Source organism: Pagrus pagrus (assembly GCF_965226575.1).
Source record: "Pagrus pagrus genome assembly, chromosome: 17".
Taxonomy (NCBI): Eukaryota; Metazoa; Chordata; class Actinopteri; order Spariformes; family Sparidae; genus Pagrus; species Pagrus pagrus.
The window spans coordinates 18,945,048-18,969,225 of NC_140201.1; the positions used below are offsets into that span (position 1 = coordinate 18,945,048).

The window sequence follows — 24,178 nt, forward strand, 5'->3', positions numbered from 1 at the left end:
CATCATGTCTCATGACGGCGGAGTGCAAATCGAGGACAGCGCCAACTCAGACGAAGGATTTTCCAGAAATTTAGATGAATTTAGAAGGAAGGAGGGGGAGAGGAGGCTGAAAAGGAGTGAGGGGAGGATTTTTTAGAGAGGCTTTTGTGTGTGTGTGCACAAGGGAAAAAGAAGAGTATTCATATGTGGCTGTGTCTGCGCGTGTGCATTCCTGTGTTTCCACATGTCAAAGTCTTGTAAAGTTTGTGTATTTTGTGTGCATGCTCCACCACACCGATGAGTTGATCCTGCACGGTAGCAGTGCATGTGTAAAGCCTTTGCAAACTGAGCATCTGGTCTCCCCTGTGGGAGTCATTAGCAGTGAAGCTCATCCTTTTGTCACACACTCCAGTGTCTGTCCCTCACCTCTCAGCCCAACCTCAGGGCCCATCATGTCCCCGCTGCACACCTGGCTTTGCTTCCTTCTTCTCTCCGACTTCAAGGCTCCTCTGGCTGGCTGCTCCCATAGAAACTGAGCTAGATAAATAGAAAGAACCGGGAGAGAGTGTGAATGTGAAAGAAAGAAACAGGGTGGAAGAAAAGGAACACAGATAGGGAGTGGGCGGAGGGAGAGGATGAGGTCTGTCAGCGCTCCGCAACCTATTATCACCGTCCTGGAGGACGCTCTTTCTCCCCTCATGCATACCTCTCCTCGTACAGTTAGAAACAAAAAGAGAGCTCACTCTCACTTTCTTCCTCTGCACCAGCTCCCATGTTATTTCCCTTAAAATCCCTCGCCTCTCTCATCCATCCAGCCAGCCAGCGCTACCGCCCGCCTGCCTGCCCTCGCTCGCAGCCTCTCCCAAGTCCCGCCACAGGGAGAGTCGGTTATATGAAAGCCTCCTCTTCTTCCCCCTAATCTCAGTGTGGCAGATAGGCTGGAGCTGGCTTTGCTTCAGATACACAGACCCCCGCTCATTTTCCTCTGCCCAGAAAAATAAAAAAATCTCTACTCATAGTTGCCACTGATGGTATGCCGACAAACGCTCCACACCAGCCCAACAAGTCTCGACGCTCGTCTCCTTTATGGCTCAGCACTGACCTTACTCAGCCTCGCATGTACTTTAAATGAGAAGTCCAATTTTTTGTCTCGCTTTTGAAATTTGAGAATGCATCCGGATGCTAAGAGGTGGATCGAAGAGACGATGGGGAGGGAGCAGGTGGCTGGATATAGGGATGAGCGCTGTTCCAGGAACTCAACAGTTCTCCGATGGACATGTCCCCCGCCTCATCTACAACCGCTAGAAAAGTGCGATTGATCCCTGGGGTGGATAGTTTGAGAGAAAAAAATACATCTTTCCTGTCAAACGGAAATGCAGTTGTCATGGCCCTGAATTGCGGAAAATTAACTTGATTTCCATGCTTGCCTCCCTGTCATAAACTGTATCCACTGTACTCACATGGGATGGTTTAGGAGCCTTCCCATGAGGACCGAGGCGATCCCTCACTGGGTCTGAACGGAGACAGCGCAGATTGGGAATGAACTCCCTTTATGGATTTTTGCTCCAAATAAAGTGGCTCATTCCCTCCGAACGGCCCTGACCCCAACACAATTAACCTGGCAATTTGTCACTTTCAAGGGCATCCATTGGGAGTTTGGGGGAAATTGGCCAACTCGTCATCATCCTTCACTCCCTGATCGGTAATGGAAGAGAGGAGAGATGATAGATGGTGATCTCTCTCTCTCTCTCTTCATCCCTTCTTCTTGCACCAATTCTTCATCTTTTTACATCTTCATTATGCCTCTACATGGATGTTTGTGCGGTCTCAAGGTCCACAGCTTTTACTTAAGAATCACTGTATATCCTCCTTTACCAGCCTGTTAATCACTGCTGCATGTGGAGGCAGAGCGACGTACTGTAGGCCCTCCCCACTGGATGAAGGAAAATACCATTGATTTCCTATGAAGGCACAGTGCCAGGCCTGATGCACAGGCACACAGGGTAGATCAGGTGTTAATGAATATCAATGTTAATCTAATGAAGGAGCAGAAAAAAGACAGGAAGAAAGGCAAGCTAGAAGCAGAGAAAGATGAGCTTTAGAAGTTACTTGAAGAGTTTAAACACTGTAAATCTTCTTCAAGTCATTGGTTGATAGATTAGAATTTAAAAAGACAACATTATTAACAAGAAATTAGCAAGATGTTCCTTTCAGCTTTGGAGGTTTTCAATGTTATTTAACTCTCCCAGTCCTAAATATAACCCGTAGCTTTCCTTGGCAACTGTTTCTTTCTTCAGACACAGGGGAGCTTTTACTTTATCACAGCCGTTCTCGTTTAGCCTTATCCCCCTCCACTGGAGCGATTATCAGGGCGTCAGGGTGAAGCTTGTCGTCTCGACACACACCAGGTCAAAGCAGACTGTCCTCCCCTTGCTCTGCAACCATTGTTAATTCTCTCCTATTTTACACCATTGATCTTCTGCCTCCCAGCCCAAACATCCAAGTCTTTGTGGAGCTGTTAAGCTGCTCCACTACTGGACTTTCTGCCCTCTTGTTACGAGCGCAATGTCGATCCCAAACTGCCCATGAACTGCCACCTGTGTAATAGAAAGCATTAGGCAAAGGTGAGGTAGTCTGTACGAAGGATGGAACAACCTTAATGAAACATTTTGTGTCATTTGCAGTTATTGGACATTGATTTCTGTTCTCAATCTAGTTCTCCTTATTATCTTGGAAAGCATGCTCTGTTTATGGTTTAGTTTCTTGTAAAATACAAACTTACATCCTCAGATAACTGTCAAACAAAAAAGAATATATTTATTGTGAGATACAGTACTGTATCTCCTCCAGATATTGGAAGGGAAAGACATGGATGGCAAGCAACAAATGCACTTTCTGGATGTGAGCAGCCCAGTTAGACTTTACAAAGTCATATGCACCTTTGACCTTAGTCCGCTAACTACATGACAAAATTAGTAATTCGTCACTGCCTTCCTAAACAATCCAGCGTCTCCATAGCGTGGTATTATTGTTGCCGCAGTTTTAGCAAATTCCAGCAAAAAAAGAGTCAATTCCTGTGTTACTTTTCACCTCTGCATTGATAGATTTATTAAAAAGATTGATGTTTCGACCTTTCTCAAGATCATCATCAAGAGTTTTCCTCAGAGTAGCAACTACCAACAACAGAGGACAAAACATGAGTTTTTTTCATTTAGTCTATAACGTGAAAACAGATAGATATGACGCCAGGCTGCCTCGCAAGTCAGCCTTCATTTTCTCAGGGGGATTTTGAGTCTGGTGTCAGACAATAGTGTTAATTTGAAGCAAGGTCTATAGAGAACCAATCTAAATGCTGATGGATTAATTATTTTATAGCCATTACATTTTGCATTAAACATTTAAATGTTTAAAGGTTAAAGGTTCATTTAATTGTCATTTAACAACGAAACTGAGTTTAAGTTTTTGAACAATTTTATGGAGTGGAGTGTGAAGGCCAGAGAAAAGAAGCTGCTCCGTAGACTGGGAGCACAGCAGTGGATGCTTCTGTATCTTTTGCCAGATAGCAGCAGGGTGAACAATGTTTGGTTGGGGTGGTGATGTTGATTCCAGGGAACCTTAAACTATTCACCTGCTCCACCTCACCCCTACTGATGTAGACACGGATGTGTGTCGTTGCCTCCTTCGTTCTAAAATCAACAATCAGCTCCTTGGTTTTCCTGACGCTGAGCAGTAGATTGTTCTCTGTGTACCACTATGTGAGATTGTTGATTTCCTCCCAATATGAATTCTCATCATTGTTTGTAATGCTGATGATGGTGGTTGTAGAGTGTGAACAGGAGGGGGCTGAGCGCACAGCCCTGTGGGGCTCCGGTGTTTAAACCTTACTTCAGAATTAGTTAAAGCAAAACACTATATTGTCAGTTTAAGTTAGGCACAAAACTAAGTTGATTAAGATAATGAAAAGATTGTGTTTTAGTTAAAACAACCCCTCCGTTGTCAAGGTAGGGAAATACTTGGCTGTCAAGGTGAAAAGAAAAACTGCAAGGTTTTGCAATCCTCAGAACAGATATGTCACACTACTTCTATCTTTGTTCCTGAGAGACAATTAAGTCACTTTACAACTACAATCATGTTAACATAAAAAGATGTGTTAGCTAACCAAACAAATGTGAAAATTGTATGTATATCATCTAGACAATTGGTCTGATGAATGAATAAACAACAAACACAACTCATTTCGGACTCAGCAACCCTAGAGAGTCCTTCATCTCTCCACCCGTCCCTTTTCTACCTGCTTATTTAGCACAGAGCTGCAGTGGCAACAAGGCGTGCAGAGAAACACTGACACGCTTCTGCACAGCGGTGTCCTCCAGCTCCTCCTGGGGGAAAGCTAAGCACTTCCAGGTCAGCTGATCGTCCTCTCTCCAGCGTGTCCTGGTGTGCCCTGGGGTCCTCTCCTTCTCAGTCGCCTCCACAGCAACTCTAGGGAGACAGCAGGGAGCCATAGTTGCTGCCTTATCTGCTGTCTCGCAGTGCAAAGGTGCAGTGTCTCATATCTAAAATAAGCACCATTACTAGTACATTTGAACAGAGTTATTTTTTTTTTTCATGATGGCTGAAAAAACTGCTGCTGACAGAAGGTAGCTGTGACTTTTTTGCAACATGTACACCTTAATTTAAAAGTTAAATAGCATCATGGATGAGTTCAATTTATATTTACTGTAAATTCACTCATTTTGGCAGGCAGTTTAATAGCTGCAGCACCATTTTAGTTGTAAATGTTTCGGCAACATTTGAAAGAGTTGATACAACATTAAACATAGCTGGAACCTCTTCCATCATGCAAACACTTTGGGAGGAAGCTATATTTGCGAGATCACGTGATCGCACAAGGCATCTTTCCAGGCTTCAAGACATGTGTTTGAGGTTGAAATCACAGAGGCATCAAACAAATCAGCTGGAAGCTACGCGTAATTTAGGTGTGGTGACCAGTGAGAGAATCAACTGGCAGTTTGAAAACAACAATGGCGGCTCCTCAAGAGGTTAGCGTAGCTGATAACATCAGTTTTATCACAACTACAGATTATATTTAATTGAACAGAGAGCAAAGAACGAAATCGAAGGTTTTTCTTGATGGAAAAGCATTTTTCACTCTTCTCTCAAAGGGCTTCCACAAGAGTTTGATCTCTAACTATTGATCTGATTGGGTGAAGTTAGCCCAAGGACGATGATAGATAGATGGTACGTCCAGTCACACAAATACTCTTTGATGGTTCTAACAAACCATCTGGTGTGTCAGGTTAGAAATTGCTCAGATGTTGAAATGTTTTATAACCATATACCATAACATAAACTGTTTTTACACTGTAAAATCTGACAATGTGATCTTGCTTTAAAAAACTGGGGACACTGATTACCTCAGTATTACCAAGTAAAGTAGACTATTAAATTTAAGTTGTACGAGCTAGAACATTTTAACAACTCAAAATTATGAGTCTACTTTATTTGGTAATTTTGAGGTAATGACTTTTTTAAAGAGAAGTCAACTTTTAAAATGTACAGTGCACCAGGGACAGAATGAATAGCAGATCCAAATCTTTATACATATGTAATTGTGGGAATCATTTAGGATAATGCAGGCACACAACTAAACAAAATAGATAATAAAGGTCTTGTCGTTTTTAGACATTTTAATGCAGAAATGTTATGTTTTGTAATACTGATTTATGGGACTAGAATTATCCTCATTTCTGCATACGTTTTGCTCCTCTACAGCTAACAGCTGTCTTCCTTGCATAGCTCACTGACTAACTTCACTTTGCTCAGGCTGCAAAGCCATTAAGCACAAATCAGCCTTCTCTCTGTCCCCAAAGGCATAATTTATCCAATCATACAAAACCGACTCACCTCTCAGCCAAGGGACATTACTGAATTTGTATTAATTGTTGTAAACTAATAAAAAAAAAATCCAAGTGTGAATTAACTTATTTTCATTATGAATTAGAAAAAGGTCAGTGGGCCACCCAGCCCACAGGCTATAAGTTTAGTATTACTGGTCTACAGCCGTGCTAGTAGCTCTGTGAGGGTGTACTTTAATACTACCACAGCAGTATTAAAGCTAAATGCTCAAATGTCAGCGTGCTCACAATAACAATGCTAACAGTATGATATTTAGCAGATATAATATTTATTATGTGGTGCTGGAGGAAAACTCAGGGGTGAGCCACAGTCATCAAAATTAATCCGCTTGAAAAAAGAGATTATCTGTCCAAATTTTTTTTCATAACAGTCCATCAAATTTTCATTTCCAAGGGCTGAGGGGTGGACTGGCCAACAAGCCAGCCTTGCCTTAACTAGTGAAACCTGCTATCAATCAGACAAACCCCACACCTCATACATAAAAGATCAAGGTGAGTAAACTATCATGGTACAAAATGTTCAGTCGGGAAACATCTGCAGTTTATCCACGAGACCAATCAAACAAAATGGAATTAAAGCATCGAGCATGATCAAAATGCAACACACACACATCTGCTGCTAAAAGAAAGGTTGTTGGTCACTCTGTGGAGGGCAGACTCTGTGCTACCAAGTGCTTTTAATCCCCGATAAAAATTCCTCAAAGATTTTACTGATGAACAACAGACTGTAATTAAGTTGATACATCTTCCTCTAAAATCTCGGGTAAAAAACTGTCAGTTTAGAGATCAGCGCGGACTGTGCGGGAGACGAGAGGTCAGGCCTCGCTGCGCTGATTAAGAGATGGGGTTCGCTAGTTGAATCTGTTATTTATAAAAGGCTCCGCAGGATTGTTGGTTCATGGAGATGAGAGCTGGGAAAACTAAGCGGCTCTTGCATCCTTACATGCTGCTTTCTGATACATCAGCCTTAAACCCTTCATAGTACTGTGGGACATTTAGCAGCGTCTCATTTATGGAGAGATTTCCTGCACTTATTTTCGCAGCCTGAGTGTTGGCATTCAGCCACTGCAGGGATATTTCTTGTTTACTGTGTTATAAAAGGGTTGTAACAACAGGATACGCACATATACACTGTATATGTGTATTTAGGACAGTATAAGTTTGTGCTGCACATCTCAGTTTGCTGTGAAGCCACAGTTCTCATCAAAGCAGGAAAAAGTTGAAGCTAAGCTATGAGCTCCAGCTTGGCAGACGACAGGTGACAGTTGAGTCTGCCCTCAGAGCTTTCTCTTGCAAAGTTTCCACCCATCCATCCATCTGTCCGTCTTCCCCTCCCTCTCAACATGCTCTCCCCCCTCTCGCCGTTACCCCTGCCACATTCCCCAATCCACCCTTCACCCATCTTTCACAGCTTGTGGGGGGGAAAAAACGCTGGATTTGACTCAGCCAAAAGCTCTCCGACTCTCTGAGGGAGTCAATAATTCTATTTCTCCACTCTCAGACCCCCCTCCCACACCCACTCCTCCACCCCCCCCCCCCCCCCCGGTCCACACGCCTGCATTATCCTAAGCCAAAGCATCCGAGGTGTGTAACGTAAGCCTCTGCAGTGCGCCTCATGTTTCATAAAGAGATAACGGCCACTAAAAATACCCATCGTGTGTGGAGAGATAGCCAAAGCATTAGGAGAGGTATCTACGGCGGGCAGCCAGCGAAGCACAGTCTCCTTTAATTCCAACCACAGACATCTAAGAAAAGGAAATCAGGATCCCATAGACCCAGCCATAGATACTACTTTATACAGAAACAGATTGAAAATATTCACATAAAAGAGCTCTGTGTGGATGCATTATTAATATTAATCTGCTCCGAAAACCAAGAATAGAAGAGAAGAGTAATATTTCCACAGAAAGACGCCCTTACAATGTATCATGCAGAGGAAAACACACAGAAAATGTGTGTAAAAGTGGATACATGAGCACATGCTGAACGTTTCTGAGGAAATCCAGGGAGATGTAAGATCAGGTCTATCATTTAAACTTGATAAGACAGGTTTCCTGCTGTAATCTGAAAATGAAAATTGAGTTTGATCTCTTTTTTTTTTACCTACAGAGCTTTAGACGCTATCTTAACTAAAGACCAATCCATGTCTAAGATTGATCCTTGACTACTACAGCTGTTAATACTATAATCACCTCTCATTACGAGTAAAACCAGCCCTAATGTAACTCTGTCCAGGTATAGAATACCTTACATTGATTTTACAGCCATGTGTAGGATATTTAAAAGCCAAAGAAGAGCTGTCATCACATTTCCTGCCGCTTCAACGCGTCTTAGATCCACTGAGGGAGGTCTGTCCCCCTCTATCCACACAAGCCCGGGGCACAGCATGGTGAGTCTGTTTGCACTGCTGTTTTTATCGATGCTTACAGAGTACCAGAGGTACAGCTGTGAGCACACACACATCCACACTAATTGGGGTGTCGGTAGTCATCCTAACTCTCGGAGCTACAGCTATTGTGCACACATAACCATAAGTTACTGTACATGCGGCTTGTTAGAGAGACACTGTGAGTAAAAAGGGAGAGAGATCAGGGATGTTTTGGCTTCGAGCAAGTGTTTGTCTCTCTACCCACCTGTGTCCCCTCGTGCTATCCAGTGCTCAGTCTGTTGTCCTCAGAGATTACGTGGTTTTTTTACATGCTGAGAAAGATAGATGGAGTAAGATGAGAGACAGAGAAAGGGAGCTAAAGGAAGAAAACACCTGGCTTTACTTTGGGGAGTATCAGGAGAGCTTAAAATTATGGTGGAGATTAATTTGTACGAGGTGAATTACGACACAAGTTTATCCTCCAACTATTGTTTGGCATCCGACTATATTAAAAACTCATCAGTTTTTAAAGTGGCTTGGCCCTCAGAATAATTGATCAGCAGTGATCAATTATGCTGATTTTGCTGAAGAACTTTGACTTCATAAAATCTGTCCGCTCTCAGCAAAAAGTTTCTGATTTCTAGTTTGTGCAATGTCCGTCGTGTCAGATGTCTGACTTCTTTCTCCACTTCAACTTCTTCTTCTGCCATTGCCTTTTATTTTCATTTCCTCTTCTTCATCCTTCCTCTAACACATTTTGTCTTCATCATCCTCCTTCACTTGCTCTTCTCTCCTGTTCCAGCTTCAGCTTGTTTTTCTGCTATTTCCTATTCCACTTCCACTTCCTCTTCTTCCCCTGCCACTTTGACTTCCACTCTTACTTTCTCTATTAACTTTCCACATCGTATTCTTCTCATCCTCTTTTCATGTCACTCCCCTTTCCTTTTCTCTTCTTTAACTTCTATCACTTTTTCTAAGTCCCTATCTTCCTCTTTTCTTATTTTTCTTTTATTTCCTCCACCTACATTTATTTTTCCTAATTTTAACTTCCATTTTACCTTCCGCTAAAGTGTCTTCTTTCACTTCCTCTTCCACTAGCTTTTCCTCTTCTTTCCTTTTACATATTCCATTTCTACCTTTTCATTTTCCTCCATCTTCCTCCTCCACTTGCTCTTCTCTCTCCTTATCCACTTCAGCTTATTTCCTTTCAACTTTCACTTCCTCTTCTTTCCCTGCCACTGACTTTTAAATCTTGATTATCTTCCACTTTTTCTTCCTCTTCCTACCCTTTGACATCCTCCTCTATTTCCTTGTCCACCTGTTTCTACTTCTTCATCTTCTCTTCCTTTTCATGCTTGTTCCCTTTTCTTTTCCTCTTCTTCTCCTTTCATCACTTGCTGCCTTTCTTCAACCTATTATTTTCCTTTTAAACCTTTGTCCACCTCTTTGTCCATCTTTTTTCTAAATTTTAACTTCTGGTTCATCTTCCAATACCACCCCTTCTTTCGCTTCCTCTTTCACTACCTTTTCCATTTCCACCTTTTATTTTTTTCTTTATCTTCCTCTTACTCTTCCACGTCTTGCTCCTGTTCAACTTCCATTGTATCTTCCTTGTCCCATTTTACTTTCACCCCTACTTTCCTCCCTCTAATTCTACCCCTTTTTCTATTTGCCTGTCTTAGTTTCCCTCTTCCAACAATTAGTTTTTCCCTCCTTCCATTTCTTTCCTAAACTCCCTCTTCTACTTCCTTTTTCAACCTCCACTTGTTCTGCACTGCCCCTTGCATTTCAGCTTCTTTACTCATGTACTCCTACTTCATCATTTTCCACTTCATTTTCGCCTTTTCTTTCATGTTACACTATTTTTCCCATCTTCCTTAAACTTCAACTCTTCCTCCATTTCCTTCACAACTTTTTCTTCTTTTGCTTCCCTTCACACTTTGCTTTCGCAAGTTGCAGACTGATTACAAATTACACAGTTCCGGTTGGCACAAACAAGGCACAGACTTCAGTTTGACAGCAAACAGATTACAACTGCCGTGGCAAATGCTCGAACCATTTCCACTTCCTTTAGATCTTCTCCAGACCAGACCAGACTCTCACCATTTGGATTTCTATCAAGCCAAAGTGGGTGTCGAGTCATCGCTTGTGCCTCATCTCAGCTGGGATATGGATGGTAAAAGATTACTGTGGATACACTCACCCAGCCTGCCTCACCAGTCCAGCATTTCATCTCTCAGTGTGATTAAATGGAAGACATTCACCCCCGATTTGTTAATTCATCAAAACGGTACCTTGTGGGACACAGAGGCTGTATTAATCACATTTTGGGCAAATTCATGTTGGCTTGCATAAAGCTCAAACAGGCATGCATTACAGATTAGTCTTCTGGAGAAGGTGCCTCACCAGAGACTCATCGCATTAATATATTACTCCAGTCACAAGGTCTGAAGTGAGAAAGAATGAGAGTGAGAGACAGAAAGAGGCTGTTGATGGCGAAAGACAAGTAATACAGTGAATACTGATGATGAACTTATATCATCCAAAGATCTATGAATGCTTTTTTGAGAAGCAAAACCAATTTAAGATACAATAAATGGAGTCAAAGATATAAAACCTGCTGATTTGAGAACTTTTCTCACAGCTTATCGGCTGCTGGGAGTGAAATGCAATCAACTGCAGAAAAGCAGCACCTTGCTTGTAAGGAATATGTTTTAAGGCTTATGAAATTCCCACAGGAGAGGTGGAGGTGGGGGCTTGTTGGCCATCTTGTTTTCCCCTCCTTTGTCGTCTAATTTGTCTCATAATGACAAGGTTTTATAACAGTCATTAGAAGGTAAATCCCCTTGGCTCAACTTGCCACTGTAAAGCACTGGCATTCAGGGCTTGATAAATGAACACTCAACACTGGTTATTATGATGAATGGGAATTTCACACTGGTAACAGTGCCAGGTATGAGGAGGGGAAAAAAGTCTTAAAGAAATTCCTCCCAAAAGTGCTGCCAATGGCAAATTGGAAACGGATAGAGTCAGTTGAAAATTCACTGTATTGGCTTTTATTTGATTGTTGGACTTGCTTAAAGTTAAGCCATGGTGTAGTGAGGTGTTTTCATGAAATATGATCCATTTCCAAAAAAAGTTGGAAAAAGAAGTTCAATACTTCTGTGGCCTTTTGGGAAAAGGGAGTCAATAAACAGATCAACCATGGAGAGTGCAGAGTGGTGAAAGGGTCCGTGGCCATGTAGTCGTGGATGCAGTCCACCAATACATTACAGCAGCCACATTATCACATGAGAGAGAGAGGGGTGACGTTGAAAACTATACTGGGTGTCTGATCAAGGGGGATATCAAGCAAGGGGAGAGAAAGAGAGCGAGAGGATGAGCCAAAGGGAGAGGGGAGATGCAGAGGCGAGAGTGGTACAGTATAGGGCAATTTAATCACAACCATCTCGGCTGGATAATAAGAGGAGCGAGAGAATATAAATAGTGAGCGAGAGACTAATGGAACTCATTTTAGGAGAGTATTTAACCTATTTCAGAGAGAATCCAGGGTAATCAATTAAAAGTGCTTTAAGCCCAGGCCTCGACTTTAATTACTCTTCAAATGTGATTATTCTCTGACATGCTACCTTAGCCCTAGAAATAGATATAATACCAGCTACATGAAAGCGTTGGCGCTGATGGTAATGATGGTGGTATTTAACAAACTTTGGGTATACAAGTATTTATGTATGTTTCTGCTGTGCATATTGTGAAATACTTGCTAAGGTGAATGTATATCATTTGTGAAGCTGCCTTACAAAAGAGTCTTTCTTTTTTTAATGTTTAGGACTGTCACTGTTGTCATGTTTTTTCCACTGTCAGGAGATTCTTTACTCGGTAGTGATCAAAAAGGTTGCAAGACTTGCAGCAATCTTGAAGACATGAGCTCCATCTGTCAGCAACAACAGCTACAAGGACTTCTAGGGGCCTGTATCACAAAGTAAATACAACAGAGTCAGGCTTTCTTTGGACTTCGTAGTCCCGGAAAACGCGTCATTCTACTCATCAAATGTCATCTTGACGCAAAAATTCCACACTTAGGTCACTCAATGACAGGTGAACAATCTCCATCACAGGTTTGAACACTCCATCCACTGTTGAACATCATACGATACAGTTGAAAGCTGCAAAAACTCAGTAAGTCAATCTTGTTTCTTCAGACTCAGTCTTTGTCATTATTAACTGTCACTTAAATACAGTAAATGCAGTATTTTTGTTCAAGTCTTTCTTTCAGTTAGTTAAAACAAAAGTCAGTTAAAACCTCAGCTAAAACTAATGATAGTTATCTAGCTTGCTAATCTTGATCTGTGATACAGGCCTCGGGGACTACTCTATGTGGTCACTGCATGATAGCTCATTTCTGTTGCTATGGGTCTCTCTATCAGAATAAAACAAAAGACATTTGTCGAGTGCTGTGTTGATAGGGCCGGGTGGATGGGGGCATAGCTAGACCTTCTGGAGGATTAAACATTGACTCACATCAGATTTTGCTCAGATCAGGAGCCGCCAAATGTAAGGAGAGGTCAGAAATTACTTTTCAACTTTTAAGAGGAAATGTCCAATTTGTGAGATACTTGGTTGTTGAGTCTCATTCCCAACTCATCAAAAACTGATGTTTTGGGTTTCCCAGGTCTTTGGCTTGATTTGGGAATGAGACTCAACAATCAACTGTTGTACAAAATGGGCCTTTAAAAAGTGGGTTTATCTTTGGTTTTACCTGGTTTATCAGCCTGACTGCAGCAGAGATTGTTGTAAGTAAACACAAATTATACTGTGGTCAAACTCACTTCGCTGGTGGCGAACATACCATTAAACAACTGCCATTGCTGATAAAAATCAATCTGACGTGACTCAGGCACAAATGCTCATGGATGAGGTAATGTTTTAAAGTTTTATTTATACTAAGTTTAGTGTCGTTCGCCGACTTCTTTATCCTGGCAGAAGCAACAGGCGACCAAATGCAACACACTGTTACCTTGAGTAAACTTGTGGATTCTTGCATATTGTATCTTTAACTTTTAGAGAAGACTCTAAGCCTCTCAGTGTTTGAGATGATTTCCTTACTCTCCTACTTTTTAGCCATGCTTCAGCTCTATGGATGTTAATATTGGCCTGTCGGCTGGTCAGCCACTCCACCACCTCGGTCACGACTGCATTATTTCAAATAGCATTTGATGGATTGCTGGAAATTTTGTACAGATAATTGCTTTACTGAAAGGCCAAATGAGAATGGCTGTGATTAAGTATAAGCTCAACTCTGTCTCCCTTCTGTATATCCGCATAAAGGATCAGGAGCAGGAAAAAGCTATGAGTTATTATTAGGAGTGTGAAAGTTAACAAGTTAAATTACATTTTTAAAAAACCCTCCTACATTGAGAGGTGAATATTGTTGAACTTTTGATCCGGTAACCAATGACTTACACTTAGATAAACTGAGATAAAAAGAATAAACTAATTAAGTGAATATTTAGCCATGCTAGCATCATGAGTCGTGGGTTGGCATGTCTGTCGTGTGGTTGCTCAGTCCACAACTTTGGTCCGGACTCTGAAAAACTATTGACATTTTGTAGAGATGCTCAAAGCCCCCAGAAGATGAAAGCTATTGACTCTTGTTGTTAGCATTTTGTGAAATGTCTCAACAACTATTGGATGGATAACCCTGAACTTTGGTGCACACATTTATGTTCCGCTTAAAATTATTTCTCATAACTTTGTGAAACTTAATTGTTGGATAAAGTGAGCAGGGATGTCAGAAATACCAACGAGAGGTATCCAAGAGGGGGGCGTTCATCCCCGAGGTGAAGTTCGGTGTGTCCAGTGGTAAGATAGCAGTGTTTCACAATGTCATTGCTCAGAGCTAGACACGCAAATTGCTCTGTTGTTGGTTGTAAAAATCAGTGCCTATATTCTGTCCCAGCTACAGAAGAACAGAAGAGACGGTGGTTCTTTTCATTTTTAACGACAACGTGCCGGCTACGGTTCCTGCAAGTCTGTTTGTGTGTGCTAACCACTTCACATCGACTGCTTCAGTAACGAGGGTCAGTACAAAGCTGGCTCTGCCTCGACACTGACCCTCGTAAAAGGATCAGTCCCAACCATACGGGACCCAGCAACTGCACCCGAGCCACAGGTAAGTGTCGCCACGTGTTGATAGTATTTACAGTTGCCTACAAGTTTGGTGAAGTCAGCTTGAAATTGGCTAACTAGTTAGCTCCGCTTCGGTCCGCTATGCAACGGCGTTTGAAGTGAGTCTGATGTTAATAATATTACGAGGGAGCTTGGTTATCACAGTAAACAGTCTGGAAACGTGCAGACTGGAGACACAGACTATGCGAACAGTGTCCAAGAGTTTGGAGACTGTGTTGGAGACAGACAGCCGTTTTTACTGTAGATGTTACCTGTTGCAGGTCAGTGGGGGATGGGAGCCGGGTGGTTGTGTCGGGGAGTCCTGCTGCAGCCGCAGAGTCTGCATTTTTCTGAGCCTCTCCTTCTGGGTCCGATTCTGGGTCAAACTGGTGTGGTTGAACGACAGCATCTCAGCGAGCCATAGTGATACATCCACCGTAAACATTAGCGCATGCTACCGCTAGCGTAAGCGGCAGGACGGAGCTCATTAGCATTAAAGGTGCAGGCACAGAAACAGCTGCTCTCAGTAGAGCTCACTTGAGCCACTTTTAGACAGCTGAAATTCAGGACCACTGATGGGTTTGGGGCAATACATTTCAAATACAGTGTTGTTGGACCTCTGACAGCTGAGTGAAATTGATGAAAAACAGTATAGTATGAGACTTTTAATTTGTGTTGAGTGGCAGGCCTCAACAGCTGAACATCCTCTCCGCTCCGACAATGTCAGAAACCAGTTAAAATCTAAGCCTTCAGGTGTTCGGTCAATATGTGCACATAGTCCCTAGGACTCTAAGGAGGGTCTGTTACAGCCACAGCACCAGTCTGGAGGAAGGCCTGTTTGTTTGACAGTCAACCTAACACTAATCCACTGCTCTGAATGACTCTCAGAAGGGCAGAGGGATAGAAATGGCTGGAGGGGATACTTCTGAAAATATGCAACTCTGCACTCAAATGTAGTCCCTGTAAGACTGTATGTGTAATGTTTCTGAAATGTGTACCAATGAGGAAATGTGCACACTCAAAACACACAGACCCACACACACAAACATGGTGATGATACACAATGCGTAAATATTAGGAAAACATCATGTCCTGATGCCCGTTTGCATGGATTAAAAAAAAGAAACAGAACAGGAGCTTTGATTTTGAGCTGTTAGCTTTGTAAAGCTCCCTGTCATCTGTCACATCTGATAATCGCGAGCACAGCAATGATGCTTTGGGCCACATTTCCTTCTATTTTACATCTTTCATACAATCCCAGCAGGGAGAATTTACCATTCTGAGGCACAGGACATGAATGGACAATGACAATGACAAGAAGTGATGCTCAGTGGCACACAAGCATTTTCTTGAGTGCCAATTCAAGGGGTCAAACAAATTGAAGTGATGATAATGGGAATGTATCTGTGCTGACATTCACATGCTACCGTTAGAGGGGTTGTCAAACAGCTCTTAAAGCATTTATTAATAATAGTCAATAGGCATACTTTGCACCCTTACAATTCTCCTTAAAGCAGCTAATGTTACAACAAAAACAAAAACATTACCAAGTACATATTTGGGCTTTTCCGTTGGCAATCTGTAGTTTATATGCTGCGTCCCTGTTTGTACTCCAAGACATCTGCTTTATTTTACTGTTTCATTCTGTTTGTTTTTCACTGTTTTTGGATTTTTGTTAAAGGAGACATATTAAGCTTATTTTCAGATTCATAAATTTATTTTGGGTTACTACTAGAATAGGTTTACATGCTTTAGTGCTAAAAAAACAACAACAGTTTTCTCGTAGCACCGTACTACCCCTGTTGGACTTGTAAGAACTCCTTTTGAAGTTTCAAAGTGAAAAAATGTATTATGTAGAAGAGAAAAAAAGTGAAACTCCAAGATAAATAGGTGGTTGAATGTGAGTCTAGCTAGGACAACTGAGGGTCCTGTAAGGAACCCTGGCAGCGGGCAAGGAGCTCATGAGCTTGCTGAGTCTTTTCAGGCTAACTGAGTAATAACTACTCACTTTAAATTTGTTATTTTGAATATAGTGATTAAAAATAGATTTAATCTGTGAGTATGAGTCATAGCACCACAGATGGTTCCACTGAGCTCTTCTTCTTTTCTGAGTGTTGCATGTCCTTTTTTTAACCTCCTTTTTTAATTTTTTTTAACTTTCAATCCCTCCAGCTTTGGGTCAACTAACTTCTCACTATTTCCCCTCCTAAAACTGATTTGAGAGAACAACCATAGCTGTGCACTCACAGCTCTCCACACCCATCCCACTGGATGAGCAGTGTGTGACTCAAAGATGGCTCGACAGATGGATTATATCCCTGTTGTCGGTGCCTCGCTGGCGGCCATCAGGCGGACGTGTTTGATAAAGGCATGTCAAAACAGTTGTCGAGTTCTCGGACTAAGAAGACCACACTGGGGGAGGGACGAGATCATGTCAGCCTCGGCGCTGTCTCATGCGTGGTAAAGAATTGTGCGTGAATGCGAGGTGTTGAGAGAAAAGAGGTGGGAAGAACCTCACTACTGCATGCACTGGATGTTTGGCTTTAATTCTTAGAAAGCACAATTCTGTTGGTTTGTTTGGAGCCCTGGAAAAAAAACATGCTGACTAACTGCTCTCAGGCGACCTTGCATCCAGTTCGAGTGTGTTTGTGTGTGTTGGGGGTTGGTAATAAAGAAAAAGGTGGGGGCTTCTATAGACGCAGAGCAGCTTAAGTTTAATTGCTTGTGGTGGCAGTCAAAGTCAATATGCTGGTCAATGGCCCGTGCATCCCGCAGGTTCATTTCCCCATAATTACTCTACATGCACCCGGCCAATGCATAAGTCTGTCATCATTAAAATAATAAGAATGGGTTGGGCAAGGAGGAGTGCAGGAAGAATGGAGGAACAAATGCAAAAGGAATGAATGAATCAATACTGCAGACAAGAGGAAGAGATGGCCTGGCAAAGCAGAGACACAGAATTAAGTGTTTGTGGTTTCTCGTATACATGCATAATCATATGCAAACAATCAACTTAATGACTTAATGTGGCCAGAGCATAACTTTGAGCAAACTTTTTAAAGCCCCCATGAAACGGCTAGTAGAATGCTAGTTGTCACCGACGCCAGCGCTGACTCCCGTAGGACTGGCAGCTCCCAGAGGTTGGACCAGGACAGAAAAACACCGCCTCCAAGAAGACAGAGGTTGGTTTGCCAAAGGGGATACAGCTCCAGCTGTTCTCTTTCCAGGTTCCAAACCTGGCAACCTGGGGCTGAGTTAGCAAGGACAGAGCTAACAGCGGCTAACTACATAGAGCAGCAGTTAGCACTTACTTTAGCAACAAAGCTACCCGTATCTGTCTACCAGGAAGCTCTTGTTGTCGTTCTCGGAGGCTACGGCTTCGGTGTGGATGTGTTCATTGAGAAGTTCCTGGTTATCAGTATGTTTGTTAGCAGTTACTTTAGCAACAAGTAAAGCTATCTGTCCAGAGTTTCTCAAGGCAGAGCAGCCGGGAGAACAAGTGTCACCCAAATCACTGAAAGTAAAGTTGTGTTTTTGTACAGTAGTCACTGAGGTCACTCTTCTGCCGGCAGTCTTCTTTCTATACGTCCATGGCAACTCTAAAATATAATTAAAAATACCATCAAAACAGCTTTTCTTGTGCCACTGTTGGCCCTGATACTGCCGTATAGGTGAGATACGGAACAAGACATGTAATAAAAACACTTTTTGACCTCATTGGAACTTTAAGTGAGTTTTTGAAATGTAGAAAATAAAATAGCAATAAAGGCAAAAAATGTATCACAAAGAAAACGGTTTGCATGGAGGAGATGTTTTTGTTCAACAACTGGTGGCTAATTTGATTGCTTTTCAATGCCAGTTATAAGTGGCTGGATTTCTTTTTTTTTTTTTTTAAATACACAGATAAATTCAAATACAAAGGCTCACGGCGAACACAGTTATGATGTCTGGTACATCTGACTGCACGTAGTGAATGACAAGGTCACAATGAACATTGCAATATGAATAACAATTCAGCAAATGTATTTTAATGCAACTGCCAAATTCATTTCTACCTCATGCAAACTGAAAACTTGTTTTTGGTGATAACGAAGACGTGCGATCAGATTTGCCTTTTCCATTCATCCCTCTTAATTCATATTTTGGATCAAAAATACTTGGACAGAAAACCAGTTATTGACAAAACTTAATAAGCATTCCCAAAGCACCAGCTCGTCTCATTACAGTTCCCCTGAACCTGCTGGATTGCAGTGTAATGCGGAACAAATATAAAGTGTGCGTGTGTGTGTGTGTGTGTCTGCACATCTGTGCGTGCGAGGCGGTGTGCGTTCGCCCAGCCGAAGCCATGTGTTCTACAGTTGCTGAGTGTAATCCTCGGCCTTTACCAGCTGCCCACAGGTCTTTCAAATAACGTCTCACTCGAATTAAAAACAGGTGGACACAGTTTGATTAGCTTGTTAAAACACACCTGCTACTGAAGGGCGAGGCATTACACACACATATTACACACACGCTAACAGACTCTACACACTTTCACACAGGCACAAGAAACTTATTGGGGCCTGTGGAGCCAAGATAGGAGTAAAAACTGGCAGTTTTAAAGGGTTTTTACAGTAAAAACCGCAATACTAAGCTCCCCAATGCTCATGGGGGACAATTATACATAAAAATAGACGGTATACAGTGGACCCCACAAGCTCAGTCATTTTTCTTTACTGTAGTATAAAATTGTTGGTACCCATCTAACCGGAGGTAGGTTTTGTTTTGAAATGTGCTGTCCGTATGCTTTTTATAGTTTAGTTGTATTACTTTTATTTCCTGAAACAAGAGAATTTAATTCCTAAATATGAGCTGTTATACTGGTGGCATAACTCCACTAAGGATTAAAGTGGAGATATAAAACAAGTTACACTGACAGTCAGGACACATTTTCTATTTAGCAACATAATAAATGTAAAAGTTTATGTGAGAACTGCACTGGTACACAGAGCAAAGCAACACACATCAGCGCAACATACAGATTCTGAATTTCAGGCCTCTAATTTTTGGAAATGTTTTACACTGTTGTTGTGTCTCTATTGTACATGACTAATTTATAATGGAAATCAGCCCTCAAGCTTTATTTTTGTTCTCCTCAATATGCCCTTTATTGCTTGAGGCAGTTTTTGTATATACACTTATTGGCTTGTAAAATTGAACTCACTTATTCACTTCTATTTATTTCAGAGTTTCCCTACATATAGAGGACTGAAGCTGCTGAAATAAAAAATAAAAAAAGTAAAAAAATAAATAAAAAATGACTCAATAGATACATTAATATGCCATTAAATACACCAAAAATAACACTAGAAGTAAATGCAGGCATAAATTAATATATGAAATGCAATTGATTTGCTCCTGTATTTGTTTCCGTTTGTATTATCCCCATATTTATTTACTTTCCCATTTAATTTATCATTTAATTTATGAATGTATCAGTTTTTTATATTTATTTATTTCTGCATTTATGTTTGTATTATTTTCCATTTGCATTTTGCAAGGTAAATAAATAAAATGGTCAAATAAATTAAATAGATAGGGGAATCAATACATAAGCAAATTAAAACAGAAATATCCATTCATGTCACATTTTATAAAATTTTTTGTTCTTTTTTTGTTTGTTTGACGGGGCAGTGCACAGCCTCTTAGCTGTACCAGACTTAGCTGTAAGCCAGTTTACATCTGTCGTACCTGAGCAGGAGACAGAGACAATGTCTCTGTTAAGAAAATATCACAGTATATAAAATAGTTACTACAGCACAGTTATTAATGCCTACATTTATTTTAAGTATTATTTTTGGTGCATTCAATGGCATAGTTACCTATTTGTGAAGCCATTAATGTACTTTTGATTTTGGCAGTTTCTGTCCTCCATACCCCCACATAGTCTAGTGTCCTATACTGTTACTATTAGGAGGTGTAAATTCAGAAATTGGGCAGACTCTTCTTATCTAATGGCTGTTAATCTGAACTGCAGACACCAATCCTCACAATGGCGGTATTACAATACATTAATTAAGAGAATAGATGGTGTAATGATTCAGCAAGTATCTCACAGTTTTATGGTGTGCTGTGATGTTCCCACTGGCTGCATTTAAACGCACCCGAGACATTCTCTGCAAAAGCCTTTTATGGTATGCCAGCAGGTTAACAGCCATTTGAAAGCCCATTGAGTCATTGTTACATTTAAATGTTCTCAAACATGAAGCGTTTTATTCCAGTGGCAGCCTTTACTTCAGTGACCAGCATGTAAAAATGTATGAGTGTGTGTGTGTGTATGGGGAAAGCTGAGCTTATACAGTATTGCAGAGTAATTCCCGACTATCACCAATGGGACAAGGGCAATTGAACCCTGGCACTTCATGTTTTAAATGCTCATTTATGCATCAAATGTACCTCTGGAAGCTAATAAGACACCATAATAGATTTTTATGAAAATGCATTACATGGGAGGAAGGCTTGTGCATGTGAATCCTCTTCCCTTCCCCTCACCTCACCCTTCAACAAATCCCTTTCAAGCAGCTGTGCTCTGGGTCCATAAAACTTCTCCATATGAATATTTAATGTACGACTCATGTAATGCAAATTCTACTTTGTTTTATTTTTCCCCCTGCCCAGTCCATTATTGTGTCGAGTGCTGCGACAGATCGCGGGGACTCACTGGTGGGTGTCCAAAGGCTTTGCACACACACTGTCACATCCACAGAGACATGACTTAAGTGTTCAAACACACAAGGGAGCGGATATAGATTTTATGCATGGTTTAGCACTGTTTGAATTGATTGGATGTTAAAGCAGTCCACATGTATTAATTATCAAGTAAATGTAGTTTGGCCAGTGGGAAATGAGATATACTTTTTCTATCAGTATGAAAATTCTCAGTCATCCAGATATCTACAGGTAGATATTCTTGATGACATGTCACCGAATTCAGGGAATTCATCAAAATCAAGCGTTTTGGTGAACAGTGGCCAGGTGCAGTGACTTCCCGGTAACTGAGCAACTTCAGGATGATGACAAGCCAATGTGCCTGGCCATGAAATAGTAACATTACATCACATATTTGCCCATAAAACCACAAGTTGCTGGTGTGTCAATTGAACATATGTCTATATTTGTCAGGAAAACAACATAGTTAGCAGGAACAAGCATGGAATTGGGCGTAACAACTTAAAGGTGCAATATGTAAGACCACCTGTAACTCGTCCTTAAATTCAAGTTCTACTTTGTCACACATGATATGTCAAAACCATCGCCTTTTAATGACTTTCTTTTTGATAACTGCTCTAACAACATTACACAACCAAAGAACCTTCCTAAAATGATTTACATTTAATCACATTAGACATGCACATCATACTATTTCTTGCACTGCCACATCCCACTGAGCAGGCAACGTCTGTGGACATCCAAAACAGGTTGATATCATGTCCGTCGTGATCTGGACGTCCATTGACAGCCAGAATTTGTCGATAAATGACGTTGAGAAAAGACGTCCAGTCAGGCCATAACCTAGACATCCACTGAGATCCAGAATTAGTTGAGAATAGACGTTCATACTGGCTATGATCTGGGCGTCCACGGACAGCCAGAATTAGTCGATAAACGATATATAAACGTCTATACAACGTCCAGAAAAGACGTATAAAAACTTTCATTCTGGCTCCCCAGAGGACGTCTTTTAGACGTCTTGGATGTCAATAAATGACGTCTAAAAGACGTGATCTAGACCACTCTTTGCTCACTGGGATACCTCCAATATTATAATATTTTTAAAAAGTGCTTGACAAGACAAGATGTGCAAAATATCTTTTAAGTATTTTGTACATTTTCAGCTGCAGTAATGAGGTAACTCAGTGACTCTGACTAATCAATATCAACTGTTTAATAAAGGCCAATGTTGTTCTCATATTGACAAAACTGCAGTCTAGTCTGCCATTTCATTATCTCTGACTCAGAATTTGTACACTGCGAACAGGTGAACACAAACCACAGAGGACTCACATTTATATGCTACTCTGCTATTACGGGCTTTTAAACAGCAGATGGGCAAAATGGTGGACCCAGGTCTGTCCAGGCCTCCAACCCTCCCCTTTCCCTTTGTGCCAGCGCTGGCTTGCCAGGCAGAGAGAGCCAGAGAGCCAGCCCTTCTCTCCCCCTTGAGGGCTGTCTCTGTGTGGGGTGGCGAGGGCTTGGCACTGCGATCTGTGAGGCATGGGTTGCAGAGGTCAGCGTGTGCGGTTAGCGCCCCGAGGCAAGTCAGTGCTATATCCAAACCTCTGGCTGCTTTGGCAGAAGAAATAGAAATGTGAATGTAGGAGGGGGAAGTGATAAGGATGGATGGGGACGAATGAAAAAAGCCAGAACAAAGGTAGATTTTTAAGATATTTAAAAAAGATTTGATCATAGCATTTGATCATGCTAACATTTACTAAATACACAGAAAATTTCTCAAGAGCAATTTGCTGAAGGGGACACCAAAGGGGCTGCCAAATGGGTTGTTATACTAAATGTATATAAAGGAAACACTGATAACTACTATCCATTTTTACTGGATAATTGAAAGGTTAGTAACTTCAGGGTTGTACTGGCATGTCAAAAGATGCGGCTGCTTAGCAGGCCATGTCCAGCTTTGATTGTGGGGGCCAAAAGAGGCAATTTAAGCCAAAACACGAACATAAGGAAACTTTTCTGTGGTTTTGCAGGAACCTAGGCTACTTTGCCAACAATTATTCTGACGATTGAGTTGCATCTTTTGTTTTCAGTTAACTTTGTGAAGACACGACTTGCTAGAGGTCAGCCACCACCTTTGACACACTCCCAGAAACTGCTCCACAACACTCGTACCAAAGCTTATTTATGTAGATGTACAGGTTGGTAGGCAGTGGAACAAACCACTTTGAGGCATATGAGGGGGGAACCAGTTTTTAAAACTTAAAAACACATTGTTTTTGTGTTTTTAATTAGCACAACTGTTTTCAATGCACATTATTATGTTATTTAGAATTATATGTTTACAATAATATGGGTTATTGAGGGGGACAAGCCAGTAAGAGAGGTCCGGACATCTCGTCCCCCTGGAATTTCCGCCTATGTTAAAATGTTAACCTTTCAGTAGCGCTCAAGGCAACAGATACAATTAAATTCCATCCAATAACTGTTAAGATAGTTCAGTCTAGACCAGAGTGAATGATCGCCAAACAGATAGACAGCTCCAACCTTAGAATTACATGGCTGAAAAAACAACTTAACACTTTGCAGTGATTCAAGTCCAGTCCACTTATTACAATGAATTTTTTTAAAAATAAAGCGATAGAAATGGCGAGAGTTCAGGTGTGGCGACATATTTATGTGATTATGTAACAAATCAATATCTTCTATGAACAGATCAATAAATTTGCTTGAGCTCCCTCTCATTTTCATTGTTTCCTATGATCACTTACTGACATGAAAGGTCATTCCACGAGTCACTGGTGTTAGAGAAATAATGTGAATGCTTTTTGAGGCCAAAGTGCTGGAAATCACTTAATCGAAACATTTTCCTGAATATTAGTATGCATGTTTCTGCGCCCCCCATTTCCTGCTCTCTGCAGGCACCGGGGAGCAAATCAGCAGGTCACCTGGTTCTGCTGTGTAATATCCGCAAGAAGGTGTGTGTTTGTGTGTGTGTGTGTGTGTGTGTGTGTGTGTGTGTGTGTGTGTGTGT

At 41.4% G+C, this 24,178-nt stretch overlaps 1 long non-coding RNA gene across 1 annotated transcript; it reads right to left on the reverse strand.

Annotated features, from left to right (window-relative positions):
- Positions 1-21: 21 nt before the first annotated feature.
- Positions 22-14,805, reverse strand: LOC311272412. The gene is made up of 3 exons (XR_014624558.1): positions 14,706-14,805; positions 4,271-4,461; positions 22-516 (listed from the first exon to the last, which is right to left on the reverse strand). It is a non-coding gene; the product is annotated as an uncharacterized lncRNA (long non-coding RNA).
- Positions 14,806-24,178: the final 9,373 nt, after the last annotated feature.